Source organism: Bos mutus, chromosome 5 (assembly GCF_027580195.1).
Source record: "Bos mutus isolate GX-2022 chromosome 5, NWIPB_WYAK_1.1, whole genome shotgun sequence".
NCBI lineage: Eukaryota > Metazoa > Chordata > Mammalia > Artiodactyla > Bovidae > Bos > Bos mutus.
Window position 1 is genome coordinate 58,158,917 of NC_091621.1, and position 17,658 is coordinate 58,176,574.

At 35.9% G+C, this 17,658-nt stretch overlaps 1 pseudogene; it reads right to left on the reverse strand.

Annotated features, from left to right (window-relative positions):
- Positions 1-13,999: 13,999 nt before the first annotated feature.
- Positions 14,000-17,658, reverse strand: part of LOC138987877 (elongin-B-like) — a 68,297-nt pseudogene continuing 64,638 nt past the window's right edge.

Sequence of the window (17,658 nt, forward strand, 5' to 3'; positions counted from 1 at the left end):
GTTCAGAAATGGACAATGTTATCTTAGTATCTCAGTATAAGCTATGGTATAAAAAAGAGAATAGAATAGAAAAAGCCACTCATTATACAAGATAGCTTATTAAAAAAGTAATGTAATATCCTTTGGAAGTAATTTTGAATTACATCAGCTTGTGGAACATTTAAAAGGCATTTGGAAATTAGTCATATATTAGGCACATCTTTGCATTATGGGGAGAGGACAGAAACTTTGTATTAAATTTTAATAATTCTAGGAGTCATAATCTTGAGATAAGTTAATGAAGGAAAAACAGAGTAAGAAAATACTGCCTTCAAAAAAAAGCAAGAAATGGGAGAAAAACTAATGTATCTGTTCATTCAGCAAAAGTAATTATCATCATGTAGGTCAATAGAACACAAATAAGAAAATGGTATTTATAAGCCCATAGGTTTCAACAATTATTCTAAATCCAAGTTAACTCATCTTTTTAAAACTATAAAACTGTGAGACTGAATAAAACATAAAATTCAAATACACACTATTTAAAAGGGACGAACTTTAAACCTAAAGACACAGAAATGTTAAAAGGAAAGGATGAGAAAAGGTAAACAGCTTAGTTAATGAAGGGAAGCATTGCCATACTGCATCAGACAAAGCAGGTGTTACAGTGAAACGTTTTCAAGAGAAAAGGAGGAACTTTCATAATGATAAAATAGGCCTCCAGGAAGATATCACAATTCTAAATCTACATGCATCCAATAGCATAATTTCAAAATATACAGGGAAAAAAAAAAACTGACACAGAAGAAAAACAATAGATGGATCTGCAATCAGAATACTCTTAAGAGCTGATGAACAAGCAGAAAACCATCAGTCAGGATTTAAAGAGTGTGCCGTCTCAATTTAACTGGCTTGACCTACTTGACATTATTTACCATGCATATCTGCAGCCAACAATAACAGTAGATTCTTTCCATGAAGCGCCTCATGAAGCATCATGCAACATCGCACATATCATATTTATTGACACTGTAAGCAAGACTCATCAAATTTCATAGAGTTGAAATATGTTCTATTACCACAGTTAAAGGAAGCTACTAATTAATAAGTAAAAGACAATGAGAAAACAGCCAAGACATTGTAGAGACATTGATCATAATTTAAAATTCTTTATTTTGATATAGACAAAAGATCAAATTTAAAACTAAAAACCTGCAATATATATAACATTATAAAAATATTTTAAAATGTCAACATTTATGATGTCACTTGAGTTAAACTGAAGGCATTTAATTCCTCATATTCAAGCATAGAGGCAGCATTGTGCAGTGATTAAGCAAACAAGATCAGTATGCCTAGCTGAGTTTTCCATTTAGCATCCTGCTAGCTGTGATCTTACTTAACCCCACTAAACTTCAGTTTGCTGCCCTGTAATACAGGATAATGATGGTGCTTATATCACTGTCTGCCTGTGAAGATTAAAATGATAATGTAGATAAAGTGAGTTACACATAGCAGAGCGTGTATTTCCAGAGAATCTGGTGGAATGCATTCCATCCATAATACATTTCTCTTGTTCATTCTCTCAGATTCTACAGAATGCAATTAGGCAAGGTATTTTTTGGAATTCAGGAGACATGTCCTGGGGCAAGTGTTCTTTAAAGCAACACTGTAATAACTCTTTAATATCCTACTTACTACATTTGTTTGCCTTCAGAAAAGTTAAATTTATAGCAAAATTAAAAGACTGCAATTGTAAACACCCTTCACTTGATAGTAAAAATAGCTCAAAAATTATTTCCTTTTTTGTCTTTTTATTATTTGTATCTGAAACAAACACCATGATAGTTAGGTGAGCTATGTCCTGTTTCTTAGTCAGACATTCAAAACTGAAAGTATTAGACATATTCTCAATAAGCTATAGTGATTTGGGGATGAAAATATCTGACTGTGATGTAATCTCATAAAATAAGATGAACATTTCCTATCAGAATTTGATTGACTTTACCAACAGACTTATTTTAAGACATGCTATTTGACTACCATTATTGTGAAATTGAAAAGACAGAAATTTTAATAAAGAAAGAATTATGAAATTCTTTCATAAGTATGTCTACTATTTTTATGCTTGAGAAACTCTAAAATCTGTTAAGAATGGTCTACTTCATTTTAAGAGCAACATGATCTCTGTTCAGACAAATATACTAAGTCTCTGTTGACTTAGTATAATGTGAACAATCCCAAAACTTCTAAATAATAAAAATGCCCAAATATGAGAAATTTATTGTTTTTAAAGTGTCAGTTTGTATTAATTTTCTATTGCAAGATGACAATTACCTCAACTTCAGTGGCTTAAAATAACATCCATTAGCTCAGAGGTCTGTTGGTGAGAAGTTCACGCATGTGGCTATGACTGGATTCTCTGCCTGGGGTCTTACAGGCTAAAGCCAAATTATCAGAAAGGCTGAGTTCTAGGCTAGAGATTCTGGGGAAATTTTTTCTTCCACTTAATCCTGTCTCTGCATACCATCAATCATTTTTGGAGGGATAGGAGAATGATAAAATGATTGAGAAATATAAAATAATATTCAGAGGTTTAGAACAGCCAATAGACCAACTGAATGTAATAATGAATTCGGAAAGAGAATGGCACATACCCAGTTACTCAAGGAAAATGTATGTTGTATAATTGAATCCCTCATGACATTAATGAACTCCTCATGATGTTAACAGAATCTTTATTCATAATAGTCAAAACTAGGAAACAATACATTCGCTTATCACAGTGAATGGATAAACAAATTGTGGTATATCCATACCCTGGCATAGTATTCAGCAAAAAAAAAAAAAAAATGACTGATTCATACAATAACACACTGAATCTGAAAAATATTATACTGAGCAAAAATGCCAGACACAAAGAATATATACTGTATTGAGACAGACTGAGACCTGGGACCCTTTGCTGCAGTGCTGGCACCTGGACAAATGTCTCCTCAAGCACAAAATATAAAGAAGCTCAAAGAGACCAAAAATAATTGTGTGTATGGGCAATTGGACCAATTCTGGACAAAAGATACAAAAAGACAAATAGCCCAACTTCTGAAGAGCCAGGAGCAAAAGCAGGGTATTATGCATACCTCCCGGAGAAGGCAATGGCACCCCACTCCAGTGTTCTTGCCTGGAAAATCCCATGGACGGAAGAGCCTGGTAGGCTGCAGTCCATGGGGTCGTGAAGAGTCAGACACGACTGAGCGACTTCACTTTCACTTTTCACTTTCATGCATTGGAGAAGGAAATGGCAACCCACTCCAGTGTTCTTGCCTGGAGAATCCCAGGGACGGAGGAGCCTGGTGGGCTGCCGTCTATGGGGTCGCACAGAGTCGGACACGACTGAAGCAACTTAGTAGTAGTAGTAGTATGCATACCTCCTGCACACAACATCACATAATGAGTAAGCAAATCACTTAATTACCCCTCAGACCCAGACCCTGGACACACCCTACCCTCAGCCCATATTAGAACCAGCTCACTACTCCCTCAGTGAGCTAGCTAGCAAGTGAAACTGTTACTTTTTCTTGCTCCCCCTTGCTGCAGCAGGAGCCCCAATAAAGCCTTGCCTGAATTTCTTGTCTGGCCTTTGATCAATTTCTATTGATCAAGAATCCTGGTTGGTAACAGTATGATCCTATTTATATGAAGTTCTAAGAAGGACAAAATTAACATCTAATGACATAAATGAGGGTTTCCCAAGTGGTGCAGTGGTAAAGAATTTGCCTGCAATGTGGGAGACCTGGGTTCTATCCCTGGGTAGGGAAGATTCTCTGGGAAGGGAATGGCAAACCACTCTAGTATTCTTGCCTGAGAATTCCACGGACAGAAGAGCCTGGTGGGCTACAGTCCATGGGGTCGCAAAGAATCGAACAGGACTGACTAACACTAGATCAATGATTTCTTGGGGATAGTAGTGTGTTCAGTTGACAATAAGGGGGTCACAAGGGAACTTTTAGGGTGATAGCAATTATCTTTATATTGATTATGATGGTGAATACACTAGTGAATATGGTTGTTGAAATCTGATCAAACTGTACACTACCTTAAATGTATTTTATTGTATATAAATTGTGCTTCAGTAAAGTTGGAATAAGAGTACATTGCAAAAATTATATATCTAAGTGTAGCCTAATCTTTTTTGTTCCTCTGCTCTTCATTTATTTAAAACTTTTGATTATATTACTATTTTTCACCATACTTTTCAACAGATTTTAGTACCACTGTTTCATCATAAAAATGAAATAATTTTTATCATGCTGACCTAGTCTTTTGCTATTTAATAAATTGTATGTTTATTTCCTAGAACAGAGTTTATAAATAAATCTGCCCCTTATTAAGCCCTATTTATTCAAATTTACCTCTTTTTGTGTGTAGCATGCAGTGTAGATGATTATAATTTCTACTGAAATTAGAAGTTCAGTGGTTCAGTTCATAGTATGTTAAATTCCAGAGAACTCAAAAATCAGAGTAGAATGGATATCTATTTATATACACTGGTATTATTGTTTTTATTTCATCTCAATTTGCTGAAAATAGTTAAACCAGTTGGTGCCAAGTCTTCTTTATTATTAAACCTAATTTCCTTTTAGATATCTGAGTTAGTAATTGCCATCTCAACCAACACCATCACTGCCATCATAGCTAATATCACATCATACTATGCCTGGCACTGTGCAAGTACATTCTTCACTGCATTTTTTGTACTTTCACACTAGCTTTGTATTTGCAAATCAAAGTTCAAATTAGTGAGATACTTCATTTTTGCATGTAGTACAAGAATTTCCTTGTTATGGTTACTTTCTAACCAATGTCTATAAGATCAAAAGGAATATCATTATAGTTAACCATAATAAAAATAAGATGTCGGTCTAAATCCTTATATCATTTTTGAATATTATGAGACTCCATTGAATAAAACAATAAGGTATTGTCTTTTTTGAAGAGAAGACTTCTGAGCACAGAATTTTGACTTAAAATTCAAGTAAACCAGGTTCTTTAAGAATCCCTCATGATGTGACTTTCTACAATTCTTCCTCTAAGTTGACTCATAAGGCATCTTGGGAAAATGTTAAGAAATTCATCTTAGACTCAAAGCTGTGACTTTGATGTATAAGCTTTCACGAAAGCATTTAAGCATTTTGCCCCAGGTTGAAAAACTCATCTAAAAAACCAGGCAAAATTCTTGTTAGCCAGCAAAATAAAATGTGATTTTTGTTTACAGTTATCAGAGTAGACAGCCTGTACTTATGCCATTCTAAGAGTAGGGAATATATGTATCCTAAAGGATGCCAAGGAAGCTTAGAGGAGAGGAGCAGCCGTTTTATCAGAAGAGACACTGTTGACCCTGTAACAGTGGGAGCTGCACACAGAATGGGGATATAGCATACTGCTTGCTTAGGAGAATGGATGCAAGAGGGAAAGCATCCGAATATTCAGATGCAATGGGCGAACACTTGAAAAAAGAGTCAGGTCTGTGCCTAGAAATAACACAGAGCTTAGAGTTATATAGCCACAAGCCTTTACATCTTCACCCCTTCAAGAGGTTTAAAAATCAACTGAAATTGAGCTACCCAAAGCTGGCATTCTAAACCCGATTTAATTTGCCTAGGTTTCAATCAAGGACCATCTGTAAAACATATTGCACACAATTCATAATTTAGTGCATAAAATGATAAGATAGACACTGCATAAGAAACATTGATTTGGTTTGAAATGTAATATTCGATGATTCATTTAAATTATAACAGCCTCTGACAGCGCAAGATTAGGAGTTTTACAACATATCTTGAAAAATCTTGAATTTATTCTTTACATATTCAATCCAGGTTACTGACTGGAAGAGTATTTAACTACCATAGTCTCAATCTCAGCTGTGATTCTAGGAGTCGATGAAAATACAATTATCCATGCTGGCTAGACAGAATTTCCAGGGGGCATAATTAAGGGAGGCATTTAGCTAATTGCTTTCTGAAAGAGAATAAAATGATTTGAGTGGAGTCAAGAGTTCATATGGGTCTCCAGAGAGAACCATCCATCCTCAGAAAAGAAAAAGAGAGAGAAAGAAAATAAAACACAGTGCATTATGGCACACATGTCATATATGCATGAGGCAAAACTGTAGGCGGAAGGAAGGGAAAGAGTGATTGCAAGGGAGGAGGGAGTATTTGACATAGGCAGTAACCCCTGAGTACCACTTGCCAAAGCATTTTTTTGAAGTATACTGAGAGATGTTCTTTGAACAGGATTTTCCCCACTAAAATGTGTTGGGTAAACAGCACAACGTTTTCCTCTTTTTGATTCAAAATATCTCTAGACTCTCTCAGACTTTGAGTTCTAGAGCAAAAATAAATGTTTAACACTCAATCGTCTACATTGAGAATATATTTTGAGACTTCATACCATAAAGTATTTCTTATTTGAAATATTTCTTTTTTGAGGGGATTTTTAGCCAGAAGGTTTTACTATCCATGCTGTTTAAAGAACCCAACTGTAGGAGACAGCAGAAGTAAATGCAATAGTAAGGCCTGTGTGCTCGGCGGTGTCTGACTCTTTGTGACTCCATGGACTGTAGCCCTCTAGGCTCCTCTGTCCGTGAGATTTTACAAGCAAGAATATTGGAATGGGTTATTTCCTCCTCCAGGGGGTCTTCCCAAGCCAAGAATCGACTTTGTGTCTCCTGCATTGGCAGGCGGATTCTTTACCACTGTACCACCTGGGAAGTCCAGCCTTAGAATGTTATATATCTGGGAAAATAAATTATAGCTCCATAGGCTAATATGAATATAGCTTTTGAGCTAACTTAAGTTATACATGTATGTCATAAAACTATAGTATAAGTTTATATAAAATTTAAACAGGCAAAACTAGCAATTATATTACTTAAAGACGTATCTAGATAGTAAATGTTAAAGAGTGGGGTGATTATTACAAAAATTAGAATAGTGATTATCTGTTGGGGAAAAAAGGGAGATGCGATGGTAAACTAGACACACATGGCGGAGATCAGGGGTCTCCTGAGCTAGTTTCGATGCTTCATTTCTCAGCCTGGCTGGTAGTTATATGAATGTCTATAATTGTTCTTTATATTGTACATACATACATATTTATATACAGCTTTAGTTTGTAAATATGCATGTGTGCACACACACAAACACATGCTCTCTCTCTCTCTGTCTCACACACACACACACACACACAAACTCTAAGGCATAGTAGTAACAAGGCATTCCTGAGCTACAAAAGGTGAATTTTCTGAGTACTTAGTGGGGAAAAGTAAACTTCTTCAGAAATGTTTGCTGTATTTTTATAGTAAGTATTAAGAATAAATATAGCTGAAGCCACTGAAATAGAAAATACTGTAATTTAAACTCTAATTTGAACAACTGCAGAAACTGAATACTCTGGTTAGTAGTTATATCAAGTGATATACAGAATGGGATGACAAAGTATAGAAGATAGATCAACATGTGACAAAGAAGATCATGAAATGAAATCGAGCCAGAATAACAGAAGAAAAATCAGGGCAAAAATGTGAAGCTTTTTGTCCATTACATGTTGAAGAAGGGTTTGATTTAATATTGAAAAAAATCTCTGTTAGAATATGAAAATTATTATTCAAATAGTCACAATTTTTCTGTAGAAAATGATAGGAATTCAATCAAAACTTAGGCAAAATAGGGGAACTTTTGGCTTCTGTAATTAACCTAAAGGAAGAAAAGGGAGGAGCTGATCTGAGGGGTTCTTGAACAACGAACTCAAACATAAGTCTTTCCATATTAACTTCTCTCTTTTTCACTGTTTAGTTTTTGCTTTGTTTTTATTTGCTCTTTCTCCATATATTTTGTTTTCTGGGAAAGAGAGGCAGTAGCGGACGAGGGAGTCCAGAATTTCTATGTAATGTGTATTATGTAAGTGTGGAAAAGGAAATGGCAAACCACTCCAGTCTTCTTGCCTGGAGAATCCCATGGACAGAGGAGTCTGGAGGGCTACAATCCACGAGGTCGCAAGAGTTGGACAGGACTTAGCAACTAAACCACCACCACCACCATATATGTGTGTAATACCTATCACATTCATGCATTACCAATTCTTGGCTTTGCCTCTCTTTCCCAACTAAGACAGTTGAGGCTTATGATGGCCTACAGAAACCTGTAAACTGATTTTTCTGTGCCTCATGCACTTTCATGCTCTACCTCCCACCTGATCACCTGGTAACATCTAACTCCTTGCAGGGTTTTACTGCACCCACTACCTGTTGCCCCTCTACTTTTCCTGCTTAGAAAACCTCCTCCTCTTCACTTAAACAGTGCTCTGTGTCAAAGTGCTGAGGCTTTTATCTTGGTCAATGACAACTCCAATCTTCCATTTGTTCAAACCAAACACCTTGTTAGCTTACTTTCCCCTCTTTTTATTTAACAATTTGGTTCATCACCAATTTCTTGTAGTTCTACCCTCCAACCATGTCTTATACTCTTCACCATGGTCATGGTGAAGTTTATTATCCTGCCTTACCTAGATTATTTTAAGAGCCTCCTGAACTGACTCCCTAGGAGATATTTTTGCATTTCCCCTATCGAATTCTATATAAAAAGAGTCTTTACTAAAAACAGTGTTCATTATGTATAATATTTTCCTTAGCAATCCAGTGCATCTCCCCATATACACACTTCTTTTTGGCAGTTATTTTGTAGATATGTCAAGAAATGATGCTTGAACTGAGCTAACTTAGGTGTTTTTTCTTAGTCCTTAGAGGAGGTTCAGTTCTGTATGATGAAGACATCACACACACACACACAAAAAACCTCTGGGAACCTCATATTCTATTGCATCTTAAGCCTTGTGCAATTTAATAGAATTAAGCTTGATAATTTTTTTTTAACATATTACTTAGTATAATCCCTAGGTACATCAAGATTACTTTCAAACTATTTTGATTTGTTTTGATTATTATAGCTAAAATTAAACTCAAAATTCCATTTGGCTTACCAGTCCTGGGTGTTCAGAAGGACTGATTATTCCATTTCCCTTTGGCTTACCTCAGTGAAGAGCTGGCTCTGTTGTCCCTGATGCTGGGAGAGATTGGGGCAGGAGGAGAAGGGGATCAGGATGGATGGCTGGATCATCACCGACTCAATGGACATGAAGTTTGAGTAAACTCTGGGAGTTGGTGATGGACAGGGAGGCCTAGCATGCTGCAGTCCATGGGGTCACAAAGAGTCAGACACGACTGAGCGACTGAACTGAACTGAACTACCAAGGGCTTCCCTTGTGGCTCAGATGGTAAAGAATCAGCCTGCAATGCGAGAGACCTGGGTTCAGTCCCTGGGTTGAGAAGATCCCCGGGAGAAGGGAACAGCTACCCACTCCTGTAGTCTTGCCTGGAGAATTCCATGGACATAGGAGCCTGGTGGGCTACAGTCCATGGGGTTGCAAAAAGTTGCAAAGGACTGAGTGACTTTCACTTTTACTTAGCTTACCAAGGGCTGGCCTAACAAGACTGAGTTAACTCAGTGTAAGAATAAAATAATACCTACCACCTAACTTCTACAAGACCATTTTCTAGATAAAAATTTTTCTATTACAACAGAGTATCCTGGATCATCTCTGTATTCTCTTCTTATATATAAGTAATGGGCTTCCCAGGTGGCGCTAGTGGTAAAGAAAGTGAAAGTGAAAGTGAAGTCGCTCAGTCGTGTCCGACTCTTTGCGACCCCATGGACTGTAGCCTACAATGTTCCTCCATCCATGGGATTTTCCAGGCAAGAGTACTGAAGTGGGTTGCCATTTCCTTCTCCAAGTGGTAAACAACCCAACTGCAAATTCAAGTTAGGCTAAGAAAATTAAATGTAATAAGTTAAATAAGCAAAAATATGCATATAAGTTAAATAAGAAGGTGACAATATATAGCCTTGATGCATTCCTTTTCCAATTTGGAACCAGTCTGTTGTTCCATGTCCAGCTCTGTTGTTTTTTGACCTGCATACAGATTTCTCAGGAGGCAGGTAGGTGGTCTGATTTCCATCTCTTTAAGAATGGGATTTTGTGATTGTATGTGTTAATATATGTTCATGCTTGGTATAAAATACACCATTCTGGTGAATGCTTTTGATAATGGAGAAGATTATGCATGTATGGGATCATGGGGTGTATAAGAGAAATCTTAATTTTGTTATAAACCTAAAACTGCTGAAAAATAATGTTAATAATGAAGAAATTGATGGTAGCCTTGAGGTAATAATCTTCACAAAATGAGAGAGCAGTCGCTAGGTTGCTTCTACATTGAAAGATAATGATGCATAAACTAAGCGTCTATAGGGAATAGGGGTTTTGTGCTTGGAGAAGAATATTTAATCACTGGTGGAGGAGTGTAGGAGAGGAGACAGCCACCATATGAGTGGAAGCAGTGTCCTCATGAGAGAATCTGTTTTATAGTAGACCAAGGAGTGAAGGAAATAGAATTTCATGAGAAATAGAATTTCATTTCATCTCATTCATTTAAATGGGGGAGGAGTTACCTTTATCTTTAGCAAAAAGAGGGAGTAAGACTCAAGGATCCTTAGGATCCATTCCTTCCCTAAAAACTATAATTCAGTGGTTCTGCGTCATATGACCTGTTTTATTTTCCAGGGATTATTAATGGAGTGACTTTCTTGGAGGTTGTCTAAGAGTCCTTTTCTCGTATCTCATATGTATTCAAGTTCCAAGTCTGGTTAACTGCTTCCTCTCCTATAATCCAAGAACGATCCACCATCATCTCTAATGTTGGCTTCTTGTTTTCCCTCAATCTACATTTTTTCTTTAATATATCCCCTGAAGCTAATGAAAACTAAAATCCTTGATATATTCTTTTAAAGAAAGCTTTAGGTAATGTGGTAGCTGCCTATTTCTCTAGCTTAAACCCTGCCACATTCCTCCTTATCCTTAATGCTTTATTTACAAAATAATTTCTCCCTTCCATGAATATGCTATACCCTTTCATCCTTTAGTGCTTTCTTCTATGCTATTTTCACTTTAATAATTTCTTATCCCATATTCATTACTCATTCTCAGCTTAAACATTGTATTCTTCAGAAATATTCTCTGGAATCTAGACTAAGTTATAGCTACATGAATAATTTCATAGCATATACTATCCTGTTTGTCTCATTTTAATTTACATGTTCAAGAGCTTTTAGACTAAAAACTCCATTGAGAATTATTTATTTTAATTGTTGGCTAAATAAATAGATAGGAAGCATGATCTTATTATAATAATTTAAATATAACCTTGAAATTAATTGATTTTCAAGCATCAGAGCATAAAAGTGGAATTTTGCTTCAGAATAAAAAATGACCCAGTGATCCAAAACAAAAACACCAATAATCATAGCAAATGTAACAAATATTTTAAATTGAAAAACGCTATGGCAGGCTACCAATGAAGAACTAGCAAATAAAGTGAACAAAAGCAGTTCTTTACACACCTTGGATACATAATGGTTGGAGTGGAACTGACCAACATGTTGGAAAGGGGAAGTGAGAATTTCTTTGGAAAAATTGAGCTTTGTGTATCACAACATAAAGAGATCTTGCTTTTACTTTAGCTCAAGCCAGATGAGAAATGATTTAGAAGCCCAATTGTTGCTTGAGGGACAGAGTGGACTGGTCTTGGGATTGAGAAAAATGAAAATAAAGGCTTAAGGTAGATACTGATTTGAGGCAGAAGAAGAAAAGTCTACTCTGGTGGCTCAGATGGTAAAGAATCCACTTGCAATGCAGGAGATCTGGGTTTGATCCCTGGGTTGGGATGATCTCTAGGAGAAGGGAATGGCATTCTTGCCTGGAGAATTCCATAGACAGAGGAGCCTGGAGGGCTATAGCCCATGGGGTAACAAAGAGTCAGACACTGAGTAACTTTCACTGTTTTTCACTTTAGAAGAAGAAAAAGAGTTTGATATGCTTTGGGAGGCTCTTTTCTGCCTATAGCAGAGGCAAGGGTATTTATATTTTCTTGAGGGTCGAATGATAGCTCCACAGCAGAGAAGGCCATCTAGGAGGTAATTTAAATTCTTCCTGACTGACTATCCAGAGAGAGTACAAACCCAATAAAAGGATGAGTTATACCAATCCCAAGAGCAGGGAGAGAACTATAAAGGGCCCACCAAAGAAATCTACATCATCCTGTAATGAGAATGTATTGGAATGTTTCTCTAGTGTGACTTCCAAGGCCCCAAAATATCTACATGAGCATGAGCTAAGTCCAGAGCAAGTGGACTTTAAACATCCTCCAGTGGATGATATAAAATGCCAGAATACAAGAAAAATCTTTTTCCTCTCTTTTCCTGCTCTTAATCAGGCAAAAACCAGAGGCCCCCTACTGTGTGAAGAAAGACGAGGAGTTGTCAAGCTGGGGTAGAGAGAGGAAGTCATTAAGCATCAAGTTTTCCTTCTCAGGCCTCCCACTGCAGCAAGCCCATGCGGGGAGAAGAAACACACATTTACTCTAAAGAAATTTTAATTATCATTATTGTCTTCTAATAAATAAAAATTTTTTTTAATGAACAGAACTGTTTTAACCCCATTTCATTTTCTTATTTACATAATCTAATTTTAATCTTTAACATGTTTCACCATCAGAATAAGTAGCTGGCAATCATGGAGGTAATGATTGAAATAAATAATTAAATATTTAAGTGGAACTACAAATAATAATATAAGAATTTGCTGGTGTTAAAGCTTTGGACAGGGGGGTGTTTTCTCCATTTATAAGAATTAAGAAGTGTAAGCATTACATACATTGATTTATTAAGAGTTTTATAATTTTGAGAATAGGTTGTTGGTCTATTAGTTGGTAAGTAAAAAAAAAAAAAAAACAAACCAACTTTGAAACAATTTCATTCTTCCTTCCTGATTTCTTTTTGTTTTTATCTTCTTAAAATGCTGAGAACTATATTCAGACTGCCTAGTTCTTAGCACAAGTAATATGCTATTTCATGTTTAAATATTCAAACTCTATTTCTGACTCACTCAAGTTATATTAAACTCCAGTTGATTTTTTTTTATTATTATGTGCATATTTCCAGTAAGTGATTTCCTCAATTAGGTCTGAGGTTTAATTTAAGCCATCAGTATGTACACTCTTTCCAAAAAGTGAATAAACCTAATTAAATCATGGGGAAATGTGAAATTGGTAAGAAAAAGAAAGAAGAAGAAAACAAATGGGACATTTTTGAGTGGTTGGTATACCATTTGTTTAATTAAACCAAGTTCAGTTTTAATAGTCATATTCTTAAAGCACCTAGTAAACACCTTATTTATTTATTTTTTTAGATATATTCTTGTTCAGGAGAACCATTGGGAAAGTTTTCAGACTATACTTTGAGACCATTCTGGCAGAGAAGGATAAACTATACTATTTAAAGTTATGAAACCCATTATCATCTTGGTTTTACCTGCTGAAATAACTTCAAAATTGTTTGAACAATATTTTTTCTCTCTTTCCAGAATCTTTCATTACTCAGAACCATATTACTGTGTTGAAGCACTACGTGGTGAATGATTCTATACATGTCGTTTCCATTGCATTGCATTTCCAGGAACTTTGGATGCCTTCAACAAATAAAACAGTAGGCCCTCTGTTTATTACTTAAATTGCCAGGGTTATACAGTATTAGCCCATACAGATGCCTGCATACTAGATGAATCCCCCCTAACACACATAAAAAGAAGTAACCAGAATGGCAACATTTTGTTGCTGTTGCTTACTTGCTAAGTCACGTCTGGCTCTTTTGCATGCCCATAGCCTGCCAGGCTCCACTGTCTATAGGATTTTCCAGGCAAGAATACTGGAGGTGGTTGCCATTTCCTTCTCCACGGAAGCTTCCCTATCTCCTGCAGCTCAAACCCTATCTTCTGTACTGGCAAGCAGATTCTTTACACTGAGCCACCATTCTGTGAAATGAAAGCAAAATTCTAGATCAAGGGACGTTTATGAATAGGTCACAGCTTCTAGAAACGTTACCAGGAACATTTCAATTTTGTTTAGCTGTTGCAAAAGAACATTCTCCAAACGCAACAGCTGATGCATGGAATCATGATACCTTTTGAGATTTTCATTTGTTTCTCTTATTGTACTTGATAGTAGCTTCAAGATCAGAGCATTCTGACATAAAAGGAAAGCTTAACGTAACCCTGCAACATATTCTGTTATAGCAATCAATTTTCTCATGGTCACAGGGTTTGAGAAATAAGGGTAGTTTCTCATTAGGAAGATATTTTTGCCACCAGTAAACCTAACTAAAAACATTTTAACCAATAGTGCCGCTTAAGAAAGTACTGTCAGATATTTGAAGAAACTCATTTTTTTGTTATTGGCAGCAAAGGGTAAACAGAACCTGTTTGTGGCTGTCTCGTTCTTATTGATTTATTTTCTTCAGATATGGATTAAAGGAATAACTTCTTTTTCTTGATACAAAGTCTGGGGTATCCTTGAAGCTAGATGTTTTAAACAAGAATCCAGTGTCTGTTATATATCAAAATAATTAGGATTCTTACTTTTGGGTATTCTATTTTGTTTTCATTACTAGCTTTTAGGGAATACATTATTCCCTTTAGGTGATTTGAAAGTTTTAAACTACTCAAGGCAGAAAATTACTTTGAAGTGTTTCTTTAAACTTACAATATTCATGATTCTCTCTCTCATATACTGATTTTATCTCTCATTCCATGAACTTTTACTAGGAGCCTTTTGGATGTACAGACCAGTATAACATATTAAGATATTTCTATATGGCAATCATAAAACAAACATGTAATAAGTAGCTATAGATTATAAAAGCTAAAGATATTATAAACTTTGTATATCCCTTTGAAGGTAACAAAGCAAAAATTGTATCATGATTTAGACAACCTAAAAAACCATACAGAGATAAAGAATAGCTACAAGTGATTTGTTTATACATTTAGATATCAAATTTACATCACAGAGTACTCTCAGATGAGGTAAACAGTGATGAACAAAAACAAAAAAAGATATGATCTCTCCTCTCACAATAATTCCAAATGTATATAATGTAGCAATAGAGCACTTTTAACTGACTGATTCATTGATTGACTGATTCATTCAAACAGATAACCCTTTGAGCGGACACTGTACTTATGAAGTTTAAAGAGATATAACCCTGTTAATGAGTCACTCACATTTCATTAGAAAAGGCAGACCTGTAAACACATATTACATTACACTGTACAACATACTGAATGTTATTATCAGAGTTTTACATGGGTAACTTAAAAGCTGCTATTACCTTTCCTGTTGGAATCAGGAAATTTTTTTTTTCCTCAAAGTATGTAACATTTGACAGAGACTCAAAAATACAAGTTGATGATTTTCAGATAGAGAAAAAACGTTGTTCCAAGATGAGAGTTGTAACTTGAATGTGAGTTTAAAGAATCGTGGGCTACACAGGCCAGATGGCAGACGGTGAGTGGGAATGAAAGGGATGACAGGAGATAAAACTATTGGGTCCAGATGTTGAAGGACCGTGAGTGCTCTAAAAGAAAGTTGAAATCTTTTTCTATTTTGTTTTTGATGCAGATAACATGTAAAAATCAGTATAGCTAGATTTGGTACACCCACTATGGAGAACAGTGTGAAGATTCCTAAAAAATTAAAAAATAGAGCTACTGTCTGATCTTGCTATCCCACTTCTAGGCATGAATCTGGAGAGAACTATAATTTGAAAAGATATATGCACCCCAATGTTCATAGTAGCAGTATTTACAATAGCCAAGGCATGGAAGCAGCCTAAATGTCCATCGACAGATGGATGGATAAAGACTATGTGGTACATGTACACAACAGAATATTACTCTATTGTAAAAAATAATGAAGTAATGCCATTTGCAGCAATGTGGATGGATCTAGGGATTATCATACTAAATGAAGCAAGCCAAGCAGAGACAGGCAACCATCATATGATATCTCTTATAAGTGGAATCTAAAAAATGACACATGAATTTATAGACAAAAGAGAAGCAGACAAACAGGCATAAAAAACAAGCTGATAGTTACCAAAGGTAAAAGAGAGGGAGGGATATATTAGAAGCTTAGTACTAACATATTGTATATACTGCTATTTGTAAAACAGATAAGCAACAGAGACCTACTATATATCACAGGGAACTATACTAAATATTTTGTAATAATTTATAATGGAAGAGAATCTGAAAACATAAATATATATGTATGTTTAACTGATTCACTTTGCTGTATACCTACAACTAGCACAGCACTGTAAATCAACTACACTTTAATCAATCAGTGAAGTAAATACCATTAAAAACTCAGAACCCAGATTAAAAAGAATAGATGAGATTTTATGTTTATCCTATTTTGGGGGCTCTATCTTGTTCTTTGCCTCCCTAGGCCTGAGCAATGCCTCCAGCATGGTCTAAAGGTGTTTCATTGTGGTTGTCTTTAATAGAAATCCTGTTTAGGACACCCCTGAAAAACAAAGCTTTGCTGTGTAGTTTTAACGTTTTAACATTTTGTGAGTTGACCTGCATGTGAATCATGTAACAATTTGAACACATTTGCAGGTATGATGTACAGACTGAGAAAGTGGATGAGAGGCAACAAGTTACTTAACTATTTGAAAACAAAATCTTGCCAAGCATATGCCCATCAAAATGGTACTGTTATTTTTTCCTTCTCGGGAGGAACAAAATAGTTGAAACATAAATTAGTCCTTCTGAAGAGAGAGATCATGGTGAATTGGTGGCTTTTTAAGGGGTATCATTATTAGTATTCTGGTGTTTTTTTTGTTGTTGTTGTTTTGAAACTTTTGGGCCCATTCTATGATGTCTAGGAATTAAAAACATTTCCCCCAAAGCTACCCGTCTCGGTCTCTTAAGAGAGAAGCTGCCTTTTTGTAATCAGATAATTACCCACCCTGGTTTCTTAGCACTTTACTGGTGAGATCTTTTGCTTGAATTGTTTTAAAATGTGTACAGAATTGGAGTTGCCTCCTCTCCTTTGTGTTAAGAAGGGGAAACAAACTAGAATTTTTACCCATAGTCATCCTTTCTGAACCCAGCTCTGTCGATCTTCTTCCTAGCATGGTGATTTGGCTTGCTCTTTTGTAACAGAGAATATTGACAAAAATGACATTATTAATTCACCGCATTTCCTTCTTTATTTGGGCATTTCATTTTTAAATAGAAAGATCACAACTAAGTAATAAGATAGCAAAACAGAAAGACTCAGAGCATATGCCCTGCTATTGATCTTCCCTCTTGTGTAACATAATAATTATGTCTTGAGAGAGAAATGGTCCAAACCATGCTTTTACAGGGACAGTTTATCAAGTTGGTAATTATTTTTCCAGATGAAAGAATTATGTGGAGCAAAAGGACAAAAAGTGCCCCTGATGTGTGAGGCAGAAATGTTATGGGTTCTACTCAGGCAATCTTGCAACCAACTCTTGTTCTTTAGTGCTATCTGGCTTATCTTTAGGCTTTGCTACACTGTGCATGCATGCATAATGAGTCGCTTCAGTCATGTCTGACTCTGTATGACCCTAAGGACTGCAGCCTGCCAGGCTCCTCTGTCCTTGCGATTATCCAGGAAAGAGTACTGAGGTGGGC